The sequence below is a fragment of the Phascolarctos cinereus genome, unplaced genomic scaffold (assembly GCF_003287225.1).
Source record: "Phascolarctos cinereus isolate Bilbo 61053 unplaced genomic scaffold, phaCin_HiC Scaffold_4;HRSCAF=312, whole genome shotgun sequence".
Taxonomy (NCBI): domain Eukaryota; kingdom Metazoa; phylum Chordata; class Mammalia; order Diprotodontia; family Phascolarctidae; genus Phascolarctos; species Phascolarctos cinereus.
Genome location: NW_027555847.1, coordinates 528,759,673 through 528,777,790, shown reverse-complemented (window position 1 = coordinate 528,777,790; position 18,118 = coordinate 528,759,673). Strand labels below are relative to the sequence as shown.

At 34.5% G+C, this 18,118-nt stretch overlaps 1 protein-coding gene across 2 annotated transcripts in view; it reads right to left on the bottom strand.

The window, feature by feature from the left end:
- The window catches only part of CCDC102B (coiled-coil domain containing 102B), a 796,232-nt gene that overhangs the window by 532,940 nt on the left and 245,174 nt on the right, over positions 1 to 18,118 (bottom strand). The window lies entirely within an intron of this gene.

Here is an 18,118-nt window from a genome sequence, read left to right as displayed (position 1 = left end):
CTCTGTATACCAATACAGATCACTTGGAAGACAAACTTCAGCAAGTGAGGTCTAATATCTAATTTAAGATTTATTTCTGATCTCCCGGAAATTATCTATCTACTTATGTCTATAGACATTTCCATAAATATAGACAGACAGATATCTATAAATTGATATTCCCAGACAGAGATACAGATAGATAATTAGGTAGATAGATTTTAAAAGGAACCTGAATACTGCGTTCTGGGACATCATAAAAAAAACTGCCTCAAATAGTGGAAAAAAGGGGGGGGAAAGTGACTGATTGAAATAATTCACAATATGCTATCATAGAAGAATCTCAAATTCAATTTAACCCAAAATGCAGTAAACATATTTCAATTTTCAATAACATTTACAGCAGCCAGGAGGAAGCATTTTTTTTTTAAATTAGGAACCAGCAGACCAAAGTGTGCAGTACTACTCATCAGAAATGAAAATTGAAAGAAAGAATTGTAAAATGATATTTCAGAAAAATACACTTCTGAACTCAACTCACACTGACACTTCCAACTTTTGTATCCAGAAGGTGGATAATTATTTCACCAGCACCACCCAAGGTTCTAGACGAAACTGTGAAACTTTTCTGGTATTACCACTCGTAGGTTCTATTGTCCCACATTTCTTCAGGGCATTCATATAATGATCACTCTCGAGTTTGGGAAGAAAATATAGAGCCAAGGAATCCCCAGTCTTTAAATAGCTATTTGAAGGCAAAGATTGTAGTATTTGGATGTCTGCTATGACGGCAGAGTGGGATGCTGGTTCCTCTCTTTCCCTATCTCCCTCCAAGAATTGGGTAGTGGTAGTAGTGGAGATAGATGTAGTCTGAACAACCACAGAGGGATCAGGACAGGTATCATCAGTGACTGAAATAAGCAGAGATGGAAGGGTCAGAGGCAGTAAGGCCAGTGGGAAGTCAGTTCTTAAATATACATTAAGTGTCTAATATGTGCCAGACACTATGCTAAGCCCTAGGAATGCAAAGAAAGGCAAAAGACAGTCTCTGCCCTCAAAGAATTCGCAATCTAATGGGGAAAGTTGCACATTAAAAAAATAAAGGAAAATTGGGAGAGTAAGAAGAAAAAGAGGAAGAAGTATTCCAAAGGATGAGGCATTATGAAATCCTGCAGTGAGTGGGAAATTATGAAATGGTTTTCATGGGCGCCTTTCTTAAACGGAGGATCTGTGAGGAGCTCTTGATGTCAGCTCTTCACCCTCTCCCATCACAGAGACAGATTTTAGGGTCAAGGATGCTAAGGAGGAAGGAGGAGCCATAAAGACCAACGAGGGGACAGAGCACTTGGTATCTATGGGCTGCTGTCCAGGTTGTCCACTTTCCTCCAAAGGCTAAACAATTTTGGTGGCCAAGAAAAATGTAGGCTGAGCAAGGGTGCAGAAATTGCCACAAGAAAGAGTGGTGACAGAAGCAAAGGTGATAGAAGCCGCCCAGGCTGAATAAGACCTTTTGGTAGTTTCATTATTTACAAAATGCAGCATAACAACACCTATTGTATCTCATTTACAGGATTGTTGTTGGGATCAAATGAGACATAACATGTCACATACTTTAAAATACAACATAAATTCCATATGCTATTCTCTCGTAATTTGGGTCCCCAACCCGCCATGCATCCTGTCTTATAAAACAAACACCCCTATGAACTTTGCTAATAGTAAGTTTGTGCATCATATACCACCCCCACCACAAAATATGGCTGGCAACCCATTTCTAGCTATAGAAAACTTCTCTTGAAGGCACATTATCAGTGAGTGATTCATGCCTCAATATGAATTTAATTTAATTTCACATCCATAACCAAAAGGAAAAGAATATCATCTCAAATTGTGAAAGAAATGATTGTATCTCCTGATAGAGGAATTTTAAGCCCAATGAATAAGACAGTGGCAATTTTGCATACACAGTCTTTCCTTCCTGTTACCCCAGAAATCTTATCTTTTACATAGCTGCTTACTCTGTCTAAAAAGTAGTTAGCTCTGTAATGTCAAAAGCCCAGAGATGATCACCCTTATTAATTTCTTCACATTGTCATCATACCTACAATCGGTTTGGCACTGGGTATGAACTAACCTGTAAAACTTAGAACTCAAGGGAAAAAAAAGTATCCCATTTATTTCCAGACAAGTGTCCTGTTTTGTTATTATATGGAATTCTGCTTTCAGAGTCAGATTTCAAGTTTTCTGCTTTTGTATGACATATTTTTTCTAGAAAAGAATAAAAAAGTATCCATGACACCAGCTTTGAGACAGGATAATTTAGGGTGCATATATCTTATCATATTGTGTCCTCTCAAAGGCACAAATTTTTTTTTTGTTTGTATGAAAAATGTGCTAAAGACAATGCAGGGTGTGAATCTGACTCACTGTCAACCAATCAAGAGGCTTTGTTGTGAACCTAACTGTAAATGATTCATTCACAGGCACTCCGGTGGCTTTTATCTTAAAAACTACCATCAATTTTGCTTTAATGGATATTTTGAAAAAGTAAAAACTAAGCTTAAAAAGAAAAAGATCAGTTCTCACATTCAGACACTGCTGCTCAAGCCTGACTACATTATTTTGTCAAGATTTTTTTTATGTATTATTTAAAGGAGAAGTTTCTGGCAAAACTGATTTCATCCTGTACAGAACTAATCTAAAAATCAGACATAAAAGTTATATACTTAAAATAGAAGCAACTGCCTCACTATTTCTGTTTAAATTTTTCTCTACATTTATCTCTATTTAGCCTACAGTCCAAAAGATAATCAGCAAGGTTTAGTGGATATGGGACTAAGCTGAGAGTAAGGAATACTTGGGCTCAAATTCCACCTCTGACATCAACTAATTGTGTGAATCTGGACTAGTCACTTAACTTGACCTTTATGAGCCTCAACTATATCACAATCAATCTAAATGAATGGATTTCCTACCTATGAAATCACACATGGGGCCCTGTACAACTTGGAAAGCAGCAAAATGAAATAATGTTGATTGTTCAGTATGAATACAAGTACAATTTCTTTATTATTTCTACCTATTTAATATGAATCCTCATTCATCAATATTTGCTAAATTCAAAGTGTAAAAGGGCCTAAATATGGTGAGGAGGGTTGTACTTGTGTATCTTAAAAGGAGGCAGAATAGATATCTCTAGCCTCTTCTCCTCCTACCTTTCTCTAAGAAAAACTTTTATTCCTGCCAGGACAGGAAGCAGGAGGTTGGAGTTAAAGGTCACCATTCTGCTTTCTTCAAAATATGTGGATACCAGGCTAGAAGCCTGTCTGCTTACACTCTTAAATATTATTAGTTTAAAGAATGTGATCAGGTTGGAGCTAATTTTTGATGATGTTATCATTTTGGGGGAAAAGGTAACTCTAAGATCTATATTCAAGGTTTGACTCTTTCCCCTCCTAAAACCAGTTCCACAGTGAACAAATGAAGAGAATACCAAAGAAGTCCAATTATCTAAATCATAGCAAAACAGAAATCAGAGAAAGTACATATAGAATATATACTGGACAAAACAGAATGAAGAAACTCTCCCTTTGGGAGCAAGATAACTCAGCTTAACCAACAGAGAGAGTCCTGGAATTCATCCAAAGTGAAAGTCTCTACAGTAAGCAATCTGGGAATATGAACGTAGTGGAGACTGTCCATGCTTCTCATGTCTTCCCAGGATCTTTTCCTTCAACAACCTGAAGTTGGGTTGGCCTCTTTCATCTTCTCAGTCCAAGATGAAAGCTATCTTGGACTTTAGCTTAAAGAGTCCCAAATGGAAACTCCCACTTGAAGAGTTACCAAAGGGGAACTCTTTGGGAACAAGGAAAGACTGGAGCTCTCTCACATCTGGACAACTTTTCACCATCCCTCACACAGGGCAGGACTTTCATCTCAACCAGTAAGGAGAGATTCCCATACTAATGAATTTGAAATATGAGTTATGAAAAATATGCTATCTGATGTGATAATGGTTTCTATGTTAACAAACTGTAACATTTGAAATTTAAAATATCATTATTCATTCTCTTAATTTTGAGGGAGAATTTAGCAAAGCTGTGAGAGAATAGAACCCTCCTTACACACATATTTTAGGATAATGCATATCTTGATATGAACATGCTTCAATATGATTTCTTATATTTTTATTTCTCAGGATCAATGATAATCTTTGTAGATTGATAGAAGTTATCTAATGACTTAATCAATCTTGCTTCTAGTTTCACAACACCTAAAAAGTAGGATTTTTATTCCTGCTAAAATGTCTGAATCATTTCTTTTTTCTTATCATAACCCCAGTATCACATAATAAACATCAACAGATAACTTCTATATTGACTTTCCACTCATCTTGTAATATAGTGGTTATCAATTTATGATGCTCATAAAGAATACTAGAATGATATCTCCAATCTGAGCTTCTCTGTTTCTATTTTTAAGAAGACCACTAAGTTATAAAAACATAAAAGGAAAGTGACTTAGATGTCTAAAGTTGCTTCCTCAGTTTAATTGGATGTGGGATAAGAGATTTTTAACTGATATATTATGATTTTAAGGTATAATGGAAAAAAAGGCAACTCTTATCCCAAGCCCTTTGCCCTCTAATTTTAGGATATAAATGAAAAAGAAGTAAGAAGGAAAAAATGATTTAGTATAGTTAAAAAAAGGGTAGAATAATGATAATGGTCCACATTTAGATAGAACTTTACAATTTAAAAACATATGAGCTGGATGAGGAGGATATCAATATTACTAGTTTGAAAGGGATTCTTTGGACAGGCCTATAAAAGTGACTTATCACTGAAACGTAATGAAAGCCATATTACCCTGCAAATTGCAAAGGTAGCACGGAACCACTAGAACTGAGGTAATGTGATGGAAGTCATGTCTTGAAGAAAGGTAAAAGACAAAAACAATTGGTAAGAACAACTGGGGAGGGAAACTGATGAGCAATACCCTTCTCAGCTGATACTTCTTTTCTCTTAAAGCATACACTTAGACTACAAAAGCCAAGAGATAGTGTTGGTGATCTAGCCTAGCTCTTTCACTTACTCCTAGCATTAGCATCAATTGAGGAAATAATTTCTGCATATTGTCTTTGATGAATGTTTGTACAAGGATGAGATACTAAAGAAAGAGTCAGGGATCCTCTTCTCATAATGGTTTGTGAACTTTATTCCTTCTTACCTGATATATAAGTTAATGCTGCTTTTCTAGAGTTTGTCCCAATGGTTATGATCCCTGATGGTTAGGGGTGGGCATTTTATCTTTTTGTTCAACAGAAAATGGAGAGCCCTAGTGTGGCACTCCATTACAATGTAACTTCCTTCTTAGGGGGAAGACGAGAGGAGTGATACTGTGTGAATGTGGACTGAATTGGTTTCACTGATTAAGAGGAAAGTTGAGGATGAGTTCTGGTGAGTGACTAGGCTAATTAAATTTTAATCTAATAATGTGTCCCTGAGGTTCCCCTCACCTACACTGACAAATAGTTGCAGACATTCAGGGAATACTTAGTTTTCCAAACAATAAACAGTTTCCAAATGATCATTCTTAATTTACAGATGACAAGTCTAAGCATGAGAGAAATTATAATTTGCCCACAGTCACCCAAATACTAAATGGTAGAGTAGAATTTGAGCCCCTATTTTATTCTTACACATGCAATGTGTATCACACCATATTGTCTCCTAAAAATGAAAAAACCCACACATTTTAATCTAAATTTTAATTCTGTGATCTGTTGGTTGTCTTTTAAAATTAAGAAATGACACACATGTCATGGTTATTTGTTGTGGTGGGGCTTACCCCTCCACCAGGTATTTAATTTCTTTTTCAGAATGGCAGTTCACATCCATACCCAGGCCTTATTTACCCAATGGGTAAAACACAAAAGCAGAAAGAACAGTGAATTGTCTCTTATGAACAAGGACATCCTTATGTAATAGATGATGGACTTGAAGGATTAAATAAGATGGAAGTAAATCTTTCAGTATAATGCAGTCGATTCATGAGATCACTTCTTTAGACAATTAAATGACTTGTCAGAGAGTAGTCCTTTTCAATGTTAGCATCTCATGGGGGAAAACCATTACCATGATTAACAACCCCCTCCCATTCTCACTTGCCAACATTAAAAAAATGAAGAAATGGAAACAAAAATGTTCAACAGATTTCTTTTTTAAAGAGATACCATCAAGATATACATAAAGGTTTTAATTAAAGAAGTAAATTAATTGTTAATTTGTACTTGAAACAAATATGGTAAAACTCTGTGTGTTATGAAAAAACTATATTTGGAGAACAGTTTTAGAATTCCAAACAACTTCAAATCTTCAACAACAAATCTTCAGAAGACAGTAAATACTTCCATCTTCTCTGGAAGAATCAAGTTCATTTTATGTATGAAAGTAAAAATATTTTCTACCATATAAAATAAAATGTTTTATTAATGAATACTTTTTAAAACTTTCTTCATATTCCATGCATGAGAATGCTGGGATGATACAAAGAATTAAAATGATTTATTAATTTAAATAGCTTTTTTAATATTGAAAATCCTTGCCTTTTTTTACATTTCTGAAGCATACTATTCAATGAGTATACTGCCGTTTCCAAAAATGTCTCCGAAATCTGTATAAATCCAATCCTAATCTACAAACCTAGAATCCATTCTTGAGTCAGCAAGTGCCTGATTGGTATCTCTATCACACCATTAACATCTCAAACTCAACATGTCCAAAATAGAATTAATTATAATTATACCTTTAATAAATTAAAATTTTACTTCTCCAAACTTCTCTATTTTTACTAAGAACACCACTATCTTTCCATTCATGTATAGCCAGAAGAAATAATGAAGTCCCCCATTTTGCTTATAAGGCAAATTTACTCACTCTAACCTACATTCACATAGGCAAATCTAGAAATTCCAGAGAGGAGTGTGTCATGTGGCTACACTTCACAATTTTCTCTCAGGATAATTGTAATAACTCCAATGTGAGGGATCCTAGTAGTAACTCATCCTGCTCTAACTCCTGAACCCTGACCAATGTGCTTCCCTTTTACACCAAATCAGTCATTCCTACATAATTAATTTGTAAACATAAGACATAAAATATTTATTTACATATGAATCAATAGAAAGAAAATCTAAATATCAGAGGCATTGGCATTGCTGTTTGTTCTTATGAATTTGGATCACATTCTCCCATCAATTAATGAGAGAGAAAGTGCACACACTTAAAGAAATTTGTTGAAGGTTTTTGTAACACTGTCTTGGTTTTCCTCTTTCCTGCTTGACCAAGATTCCTTGTTTTCTTTTGCTGGATCATTATCCACATCCCAAGGTTAGCTCCTTGGGCATTCTTCTCTTCCCTCTCTACACTCTAGTTAGGTAACCTGTGTGTCCACACAGATGACTCTGATTTATGTGTATGTATATATATATATATATATGTGTGTGTGTGTGTGTGTGTGTGTGTGTGTGTGTGTGTGTGTGTATATGTATATATATATGTGTGTGTGTGTATGTATATATATACATATATGTGTATACATATATGTATATATATACATATATATGTATATATATGTGTATGTGTGTGTATGTATATGTATATGTATACGTATGTGTGTATGTTTATGTGTATGTATGTACGCATGCATATGTATGTATATATGTGTATATGTGTGTGTGTGTATCCCTCATCTCTTTCCCAAACTACACTCTCTCATCAACAAGTAGTTATAGACATTTCCAACTGTATGTCACATCTCAACCTCAACATGTTCAAAACAGAATTAGTTCTATTTCTGTCAAAACTGACCCCTATTAGAAATTTTCCTATTTCTCTTAACATCAACATCTAGGTAGTCAATCATATTCACAAGCTTAAAACCATCCTTATTTGCTCATTCTCCCTCACTCTCCCTTACCCCAAATATCCATTCAATTGCCAAGTCTTGCCAAGTTTACTTCTTAAATACTTCTTGCATCCATTTCTTTATTTCTACTCATATGGTCACTAACAATTCATTCCCTTATCACTCCTTTCCTGTACTAGTACAACTGATTGCTCTTCCAGAGCAAGTGAACTCCTCCAATCCATTCTCCACTTGGCTGCCTAAATGATTTTTCTAAAATGTAGGGCTAAACATTGTCACTACCCTCCCTGCTCAATAAACCCAGTGACTTCCTCTTCCCTCTAGGAACAATTACAAACATCCCTGATTGGCACACTACAATATTTTGCCATTTCCTTTTCCATCTCATTTTACAGATGAGGAAACAAGGTAAACAGGGTTAAGTGACATGTCCAAGGTCACACAGCTAGCAAGTGCCTAAAATCAGATTTGAACTCATATCTTCCTCACTTCAGGCCAGAATTCTATACTCTATCTACTGTGCCACCTAGCTAATGTATATGTACACACACACACACACACACACACACATATCATATATACATATACGTACTTACATACATGTATATTTATATATTCATACACACACACACACACACACACACATACACTTCTTGTCTCTCCTGATAAAATGCAAGCTACTTGAAGTCAATCACTGCTTCCTTTTTTCTTTGTATCTTAGTACCTTGCACAATGCCAAGTACATAATATATAATTTATAAATGCTTGTTAATTCATTGTTGCTGGTTGAAAGCCAATCAGTTGACATATTCTGCAATTCTATCTAAATTTCATTTATCCATCCACTTTTTTCCTCACCACCCTGGGTAAGATGCAAATCACCTTTCACATAGACAATTTTAATATCCTTCTGCCTCTGACAAATAATAACTACTTAAACCTGGGCAAGTCACTTAGCTTCTCAGTGTTTTAGGTGATGTAAAATTATAAAATACAGAGAAAATAACAAATTGCATTAGTAGGGCAGAGCCAAGATAGTGGAAAGTAGCCAAGAAGTTTCCTGTACTCTCCCCAGTTTCCCTCAGAAAAAAAAAAACACTAAATCAAACCTCTAAATGTATTCTGGAGTGACAGAACCTACAAAAATGCAGTGAAAAAAGCCTCCAATTTAAGATTAACTTAGAAGGATGTCAGGAAAGGTCTGTTTCATTTGAGAAAAAGGGGAGCACAACTCATTACAAATGAGGTCTTGGCAAGCCAGCAGGAGGCTCTTAGCCATAGCACAGATCAGCAACCAAGGCCCCTTGGTCCAGGCTCAACAGGTACCAGCCCCCAAAGAGAGGGCAAATTGCCAGCCCCAGAAACCAGGTAACAAAAGATATAACTAGCCCAGGCCACCCCCGCACAATGAGCAAGCCACTAGCACGTGAGGTCCCAGTGTACAAAGCCAGTGACCAGGCCCTTGGCCCCCTAACACAAGAAGCTTGGGACAGTGCCCTCTGTGCTCCAGCAGGAAAGCTCAACTTTCAAAGGTCTGAAACAGGGAAAAAAGATGAGATAGAAGTGAAAACCAACATTGACCATAGAAAGCTACTGTGGTGACAGGGAAGATCAAAACACAAACTCAGAAGAGGACAATATTGTCAACATACCAACATCTGAAATCTCAAAGGGGAATATGAATTGGTCTCAAGCCCAAAAACACTTCTTGGAAGAGATCAAAAAGGATTTCAAAAGTCGAATAAGAGAGGTAGAAGGAAAATTGGGGAAAGAAATGAGAGGTATGCAAGAGAGAGTCAACAACTTGGAAAAAGGACAAAAATTGACCAAGGAAAACAATTCCTTAAGAAATACAATTGGCCAAATGGATAAAAACATCCACTGAAGGAAACTCTTAAAAAGTAGAATTAGACAAATAGAAAAGGAGGTAAAAAACCAACTGAAGAAAATAATTGCTGAAAAATTATAATTGGGCAAATGGAAGCTAATGATTCAGTGAAACATCAAGAATCAAACAAAATCAAAAGAAGAAAAAAAGAAGAAAATGTAAAATACCTCATCGAAAAAATAAGAACCTTTCCCAATAAGATCAGGGATGAAGCAAGGATGCCGATTATCACTTCTATTATTTAATATTGTAATAAAAACATTAGCATTAACAATAATAAAATAAAAATAAATTGAAGAAATTAGAATAAACAATGAGGAAACAACTATGACTGCAGAAGATATGTATACTTACAGAGTCCTAGAGAATAAACTAAAAAAAACTACTTGAAATAGTTAACAACTTTAAAAAAGTTGCAGGACATAAAATAAACCCACATACAACATTGGCATTTCTATATACTACCAATAAAGCCCAGCAGCAAGAGGTAGAAAGAGAAATTCCATTTAAAATAACTGTAGACAATATAAAATATTTGGGAGTCTACCTGTTAAGACAAGACTAGGAACCATATGAACACATTTACAAAACACTTTTCATACCAATAAAGTCAGATCTAAATAATTGGAAAAATATCAACTACTTATGGGGAGGCCAAGCTAATATTATAAAAATGACAATTCTACCTAAATTCATTTACTTTTTCAGTATCATACCAATCCAACTACCAAAAAGTTATGTTATAGAGCTAGAAAAAAATCATAAAAATCATCTGGAAGAACAAATGGTCAAGAAAAAATGCAAAGGAAGGTGGCCTGGCTGTACCAGATTTGAAACTACATTATAAAGCAGCAATCATCAAAACTATTTGGTATTGGCTAAGAGTGGTGGATCAGTGGAATAGGTTATGTACACAAGACACAGTAGTCAATGACTATAGTAATCTACTGTTTGATAAACCCAAAGACTCCAGCTTCTGGGATAAGAACTCATTATTTGACAAAAACTGCTTGGAAAACTGGAGAATAATGTGGCAGAAACTAGGCATAGACCAACATCTCACACCATATACCAATATAAGGTCCAAATGATTACATGCTTTTGACATAAAGGGTGATAACATAAGCAAATTTTAAGAGAGCAAGGAATAGTTTACCTGTCAGTTCTATAGAGAAGGGAAGAATTTATGACAAAACAAGATATAGAGAACATCATGAAATAAAAAATGGATAATTTTGGTTACATTAAATGAAAAGGGTTTTGCACAAACAAAGCCAATGCAACCAAGATTAGGAGGAAAGCAGAAAACTGGAAAACAATTTTTCTGTCAGTGTTTCTGATAAAGTCCTCATTTCTAAAATATATAATTTGTATTATTTTATATTATATTATTATATTATAATATATTTATACTAATTGTATTACTTATGTTATATAATTTAAAATAATATGTCATTCCCCACTTTATAAAGGATCAAAGTATATGAACGGGAAGTTTTCAGATAAAGAAATTAAATGCCCTAAATCACTTTTGATTAGAGAAATACAAATGAAAACAACTCTGCCATATCAGATTGGATGATATGACAGAAAAGGGAAATGATCAGTGTTGGAGAACATGTGGGAAAATTGGAACGTTAATGCATTAATGCACCAAGAGTGAAGTTGTAAACTGATCCAAACATTCTGGAGAGCAATTTCAACTATGCCCAAAGGCAGACAAACTCTGCATGCCATTTGATCTAGCAATAGCACTATTAGTTCTATATCCCAAAGAAATCATAAAAAAGGGGGGGGGGGACTCACACGTACAAAAATATTAATAGTAGCTCTTTTGTGGTGGTAAAGAATTGGAAATTGAGGGGATGCCCATAAACTGGGGAATGGCTGAATACATTGTGGTCTATGAATATAATGCAATACTATTGTTCTATAATAAATGATGAGCAGGCAGATTTCAGAGAAAAACAGAAAAGACATACATATACTGATGCTGTGAAGTAAGCAGAACCAGGAGAACATTGTACATAGTAACAGCAATATTGCATGATGATGAATTTTTATAGACTTGACACATCTCAGTAATACAATGACAAATTATACACAAAGAAGATTCCAAAAGACTCATGATGGAAAATGCTATCCATATCCAGAGAAAGAACTATGGAGTCTGAATGCAGATTCAAGCATACTATTCTCACCTTTTTTTCTTTGTTTGTTTTTCTTTCTTTTTTTTTCTTTCTTGTGTTTTTTTTCCTTTTGTTCTGGTTCTTCTTTCCCAATATGAATAATGTGGATGTGTATTTAATATGATTGTATATGTCAAACCTATATCACATTTTTTGCTCTCTTGGGTAGCAGGAAGGAGAGGGAGAGAGGAAGAAAAAAGCTACCTTTACATGGAATTGGAAAAAAATAAAATACTACTAAGTGCAAAAAAAGTATTGTATTACTTAAGAGAGTTCCTTATCTGAATTTTTTTATGTAGATGAAACCGCAGGTTTAGCACTCATCTTGATCTCTTTCCTTATCAATCTCTCCAATCCCAATGTCTTCCCTAATTCAGTCTCTATATAACCACCAATTTTTCTCCCTTTCCATATCCCAAACAAAATAATTTTAGTAGCTCTTTAGTCTTATCCTTATAAACTTCTTGATGTTATTCTTTCTCCTTCACTGCTTTTGCACAGGTTGTCCTTCATGCCTGAAATTATCCTTCATCTCACTTTTTTTAGAATCCTTATATTTCTTCAAACTTTAGCTAACCTGTCACTTCCTCTGTGAAGTCTTTCCTAATCCTTCAGTTGTTAAAGTTGTCACTCTACTCAAATCATTTTGCATTATAATTATCTGCATACATGCCTCCTCCAATAGAAAAGTCTGTAAGCTTTTAGAGAAGAAATTTGTTTTTATCTTTGCAGATCTGGCACCCATAGCAGAGTTTTGTAATTAGTTAGTATATAATAGATGTGGTTGAACAGAACCAAGAAAGAGCATAGAATCCATTTTTACTCTTCAATCATTTAAGCTATTTAGCTAAGAGAAATCAATGTAGTTATATAAGGAAAATGCATATAGACCTCTGTATGTTGAAACATTTGGCAAAAAAAATTGAAAGCCTAATGAAATGCATTGTCTATTACATCATTGTTTATGAAAACCTACTTTTTATAGAAATCAGAGTTACTAATTGAAAGAAATATGACGGTAGGGTCTATAACTATGTCATATTTACAGAAATGAATTCATTAGGAACTGGCTTTGATGACTTATCAAGCTTTTGACTCATTCCTTATTTCGTGGATACATATCAGTTACTAGATGACACATTAACTTTTTAAAACTGACCTATTGTGTGACCTGAATGAATGAATTCAATTTCAGGAGCTGATTGAGAAAACAAACTCCCACCTATATGTTTTTGTTACTTTTAATTATTGGCACCAAGAGTCTTCAAGTTGCAACTCAGAGAAAGGGACCGCACCTGGGATAATGTATTATCACCTTGAGGTGAGTAAATTGCTTGATCTTTAACTCAAAATAAGAAAACATGTACAGTATATAATAATAATAATAATAGCTAACATTTATATGGCACTTAGTACGTGCTGGGCACTGTGCTAAGTACCTTGCAGTTATTTTCTCAGTTGGTCCTCACCGCCTTGTGAGGTAGATGTTATTATTATCCCCATTTTACACAATAGGAAATAAGTTAATTTACTTGCCCAGAGCCACACAGCTAGTAAGTGCCTGAGGCCAGGTTTGAACTCCTTTCTTCCTGACTCACTTTCAGAACCTCATCCACTGTGCCTGTCAGCTGAATTTTTCCAGTATGTGAAGAGTTTGGGATAGGGCACAATGAGGTAAAGATTCCCATAGACAGTGTTTATTTCTAATAAAGGACACTCTATGAAAGTGTATGAAAACCAGGCCCAGTAGAGTCATAGATCATCTCTTTATGTCAAAACTGGAAAAAGTCCTTTGAAACATCAAGGTCTATGTCAGCAACAAAGACCCAGCTGTTTTGGGTTGATGAGCCAAAATCAAGCAGAGTAATGAATTTAGTCAAAAGAAGGGCAGATTCCAACATCTATTACAGAAGTTCTTAGCCTTTTTTGTATCATGGATCCCCTTTTAGAACATTTTTGAAGGCATAAGAATGTACTCCATCCACCTATAGACATTTAATATAGGCTTTGTGAATGATTATCAGTGTTACCTGAATCTTAGGACAGAGAATCATGTTGGAGGGCAATTGACACTACACCAGTTTGGAGATCTCCCTCTCCCTTTCTCCAAGCTAGCAATTATTTGGATGTAGATTAATGACAATTTAAATAAAACTGTGTCAGGCAGACTAGTGTCTAAATGCAGATTATAATAGGTAATTTACTTACTCTTTCTTCTGTACCGTTACTTATGTTATCTGCAAACCACTACACCTTAACTAATCCAAACCTTGTATTTCTTTCATTGCCCAGACTTCAAAGCCAACTTTTTCATGAAGCTTTAAGCAAAGACATTGAGGTTGCAATTCTGTTTCCTTTCTCTCTACTCCTATAGCACTTAAAGTCCGTGCATTACAATTGATTGTCAAGGTGAGAGATTAGAAGTCAAGAGATATTTGGAATTTCATTCTACCTTGGGTACTTATTTATGGGAACCTAGGCAAGTTCCTTGACTACAGTAAGTATCAGGTTCCTGTTATTTTGCATTTATTGTATATTACTTAGTATTTTCATCATCTGGTTGTTGTAAGGAAAATGTTTTGTAGACTTTAAGAATTTATTAAGGGGGATTATTATTATCATCGCATGTCTTATATAGTACCTATTTCATTTCACAGCTTTCTCTTGTCTCTGTAATTATGCAGCAATCTCCTCAAAGAATAAGAAACAAAAATTCTACTTCTTTTCTATCCATTTCAATGTTGAACTGTAGCAGGTGGCTAATAAATGCATATTAACTACATGAATGAATTCATTAAAATTTAAGGTCACAAATACACCTAGGAATGTCTCAGAAAAAGTTAGGTACTCCTTTTTTTGGGCCTAATCATTAAGTGGCATGACCCACTTTCTAAGGGATAATGAAAATCCTCATACAATTTAGTTCAAGCATAGTTACCAACCTGCTATTCAACTTTATGGCTCCATAAAGGACACAACTTCATGTGTGGTTGATGAGATTTTAAGAATTCAATTTATGACTAGTGAGTAGAAGGGAGAAGGGAGAAGGGAGAAGGTCCTGAAAATGTGGTCCATGAGCAGAGGGAGAGTGGTTTACTGAGAACAGTGAACGATTGTCAGGTGTGTGCTAAAAGAACAGCACCATACACCCTTCCCTGTGGTTCATTATTTGCTTACATAAGAAATGTGATTAGAGTTCAATTGAAGGCACCTCCTAACTAACAGTAGTAGTTTCCTGACATTTATTTTCCTCTCTAACTGCCATTGACCATTCACAACAGGGAGAAAGTCATGCCTGAGTTTCAAATTGTATCTTATACCCTGATGGAAAATCCTACTGCCGGAAAAACACTAAGTTGTATTCCTATGAATTCAGTTAACTTTTTCAATTGATCAATCAATTACAATTGATTCACTAGAGATTCCTGATCTAGATAATTCCTTGGTTTATTGTTATTCTTACTACAATCTTATTTTCATCTTTTAAAATGGGATTCAGATAAAAACAGCTCTAGTTCAAGTTGTTATCCTGCTATTATTCTATTTTAATTAATGCCTTCCTTACTGTTACAAGGGTGGACAAAATAGTTGCTTTTATAGCAGAATAAAAGAATTAGGATGTAAGCTTACCCTCGGTAGGCTTGCTGAAACCTTCCTCAATATAAAATGAGTAAGAGAAGAGACAGCAAGATTTATACTACATCCTTTATATGATTTTGATATCCTTGTCTAGGTCTCTATATTTTGAAAGCTTTTTGTTCCATGTATCTTGGATATTTTGAATATTTGATGAGGCAACATGTACTAAAATATTCTTGTTTTTTATGGCTCAGTGTCATGTCAGGTGATTGTGAAACAGTTTTGTCTCTGCTAAGAGTCTTGTTTTCAATATAGTTTATTGGCAGAGTCCTCCAAGATATTTTTTCATCTAGATGTAGTATGTAATATACCATTTTTTTATCATGAAATATAGTGAATGTCCAATGTATGGATCTAGCAAACAGATTGTGTCTTCCTAGATACAGAATAAGTGTTCATTTTTTACAGTCTAAAGTAATGTGTTGTACAGATTCCTATAATCTGCTTGCATAACCTACTTTAATCAATAATTTTAGACTCCTAAGGGATAACAACTTTGTAATCTCATGTGGCAATGACATGGTCCTCAGTTGCTATCATCATCTCTTTATTTCCACCTTTATGCAGCTATTTAATTGAACACACTTTTTTGTCAACAGATTGTTGGTTGTATTCATGTAGATGCCACCATTGTAGGGCCTCTTAATTCCATTGCTTTTTTTTCCTTTTTTTCAAGCCTCATATGGAGGGAATCTGCTTTGGGTTGATTCTAACAAATATAATAAAGTCTGTCTATAATTAGCATTTAATATTGCTTAATAAAATTATTCCTGGTTGTTTTAAAAATACTTTGTAAATTTTATGTATGTTTAGATTTATATGTTTATATATGTGTATACATATATATTTAAATGTTTATCATGTGCTTGAATAATAAATACCAATCACCTTTTTGGCAAAGAAGTGCTATAATTATAGAAGTATGATGAATTATTTTGAGTTATTGTTATTTTTCCAATCTACATGACATTTTAGTATTTACAATATTTTTTTTGTTGGTGGTAAGCCAATTGGCGTTAAGTGACTTACCCAGAGTCACACAGCTAGTCAGTGTTATGTGTTTGAGGCAGATTCAAACTCAGGTCCTCCTGACTCTGGGGCCAGTGCTCTATCCACTGAACCACCTACCTGCCCCTATTTACAAAATGCTTTAACAACATTCTGTGAGGCATGTAATGAAAGTATTATTCTTTTCCCTCCTATTTTGTGGATGACAAAGATAAATCTCAGAGTGATTAAATCACTTGCACAACCAGTGACAAACAGCTGGAAAAGCTGGGATTCAAACCTACATCTTCTAATTCCGAGTCTGATTTTTTTTCCACTCCATCACACTATAAGTAGTCAAAGTTAAATGAAATTTGTCATTTACCAAATACATTATTTAAATTTTAAAATCAGTTTATAGATAATACATACATACACATATATTATACCTACTTATGTTTTACTTTATACATATTAATTCAACCATATTAATTATATTCTCTACCTCATTCCATCTTTTATATCCATGTGTTTGTGCTAAGTATTAATATTTATGTTCATAGATGTATTCAAACCTATTTTCAGTTTGTCAGTGTTTAGGACTAATGAGGTCAAGGTTACAGGGTCATAGATCTAGAACTGGATGAGAATTTAGAGATTATTTAGTCCCACACTCTCTTATTGCAAATGAAGACCAGAGAGATTAAGTGACTTGCCTGAGAATATACAGGTAATAAGCAGCAAAGCCAAAATTTGATTCCAGGTATTCTGATTCCAAGTCCAGCCTTTACTCTATTGTACCATAGTGTAGAAGCTGTGTTTTATTCAACTTTGTGATGAATAGCCTGCATACCTTATCCTGACCAACTTTTTAAAAATATATATGTCTGGGTTTGTTTTGTTTCTTTTCTTTTCAGAACAGGGCCAATGTGAAAGAGCAGATGTTTCGCTACTGGGAAAATAACTCAAAACCCTACTAACACTTTGCAAACAGTAAAGTACCATATAAATGGGAGAAAATAACAATTCTGTAATAATAATAATGTTATCAGTATCATCTTTGTGTACAAAGTGTATCACATCTAAACGTATATATATAGAGAGAGTTACTGCGTAGTAGTTTTGTACAGCAGAAAATATGTAAGATTTAGAGACACCGAACATGAGTTCACATCCTGACTCTGTTATTTACTCTCTGTGTGATGCATCAAAAGTCTTCACATTTCTGGATCTTAGCTTCCTCCTCTACATTTCAGATTCCCTTTGGTTTTAAATCTATGATTCTATGATCTCTCTCAATAGGGATTTTATGACAAATCATTTCTTAAATTTTTTCTGTTTTATTTTATAATGCAGTTATTGTGGCAAAAATAAGTCTCTTCATTATAAAATGAATTTATAAATGCATAGAGAAATATAGCTTCTCTCAAACAGAGACTTTCCATAATTGTTGATGTCCCGTAAGATAGAAACATGAATACCGAGCCTTACCATTCTTGATGACCCC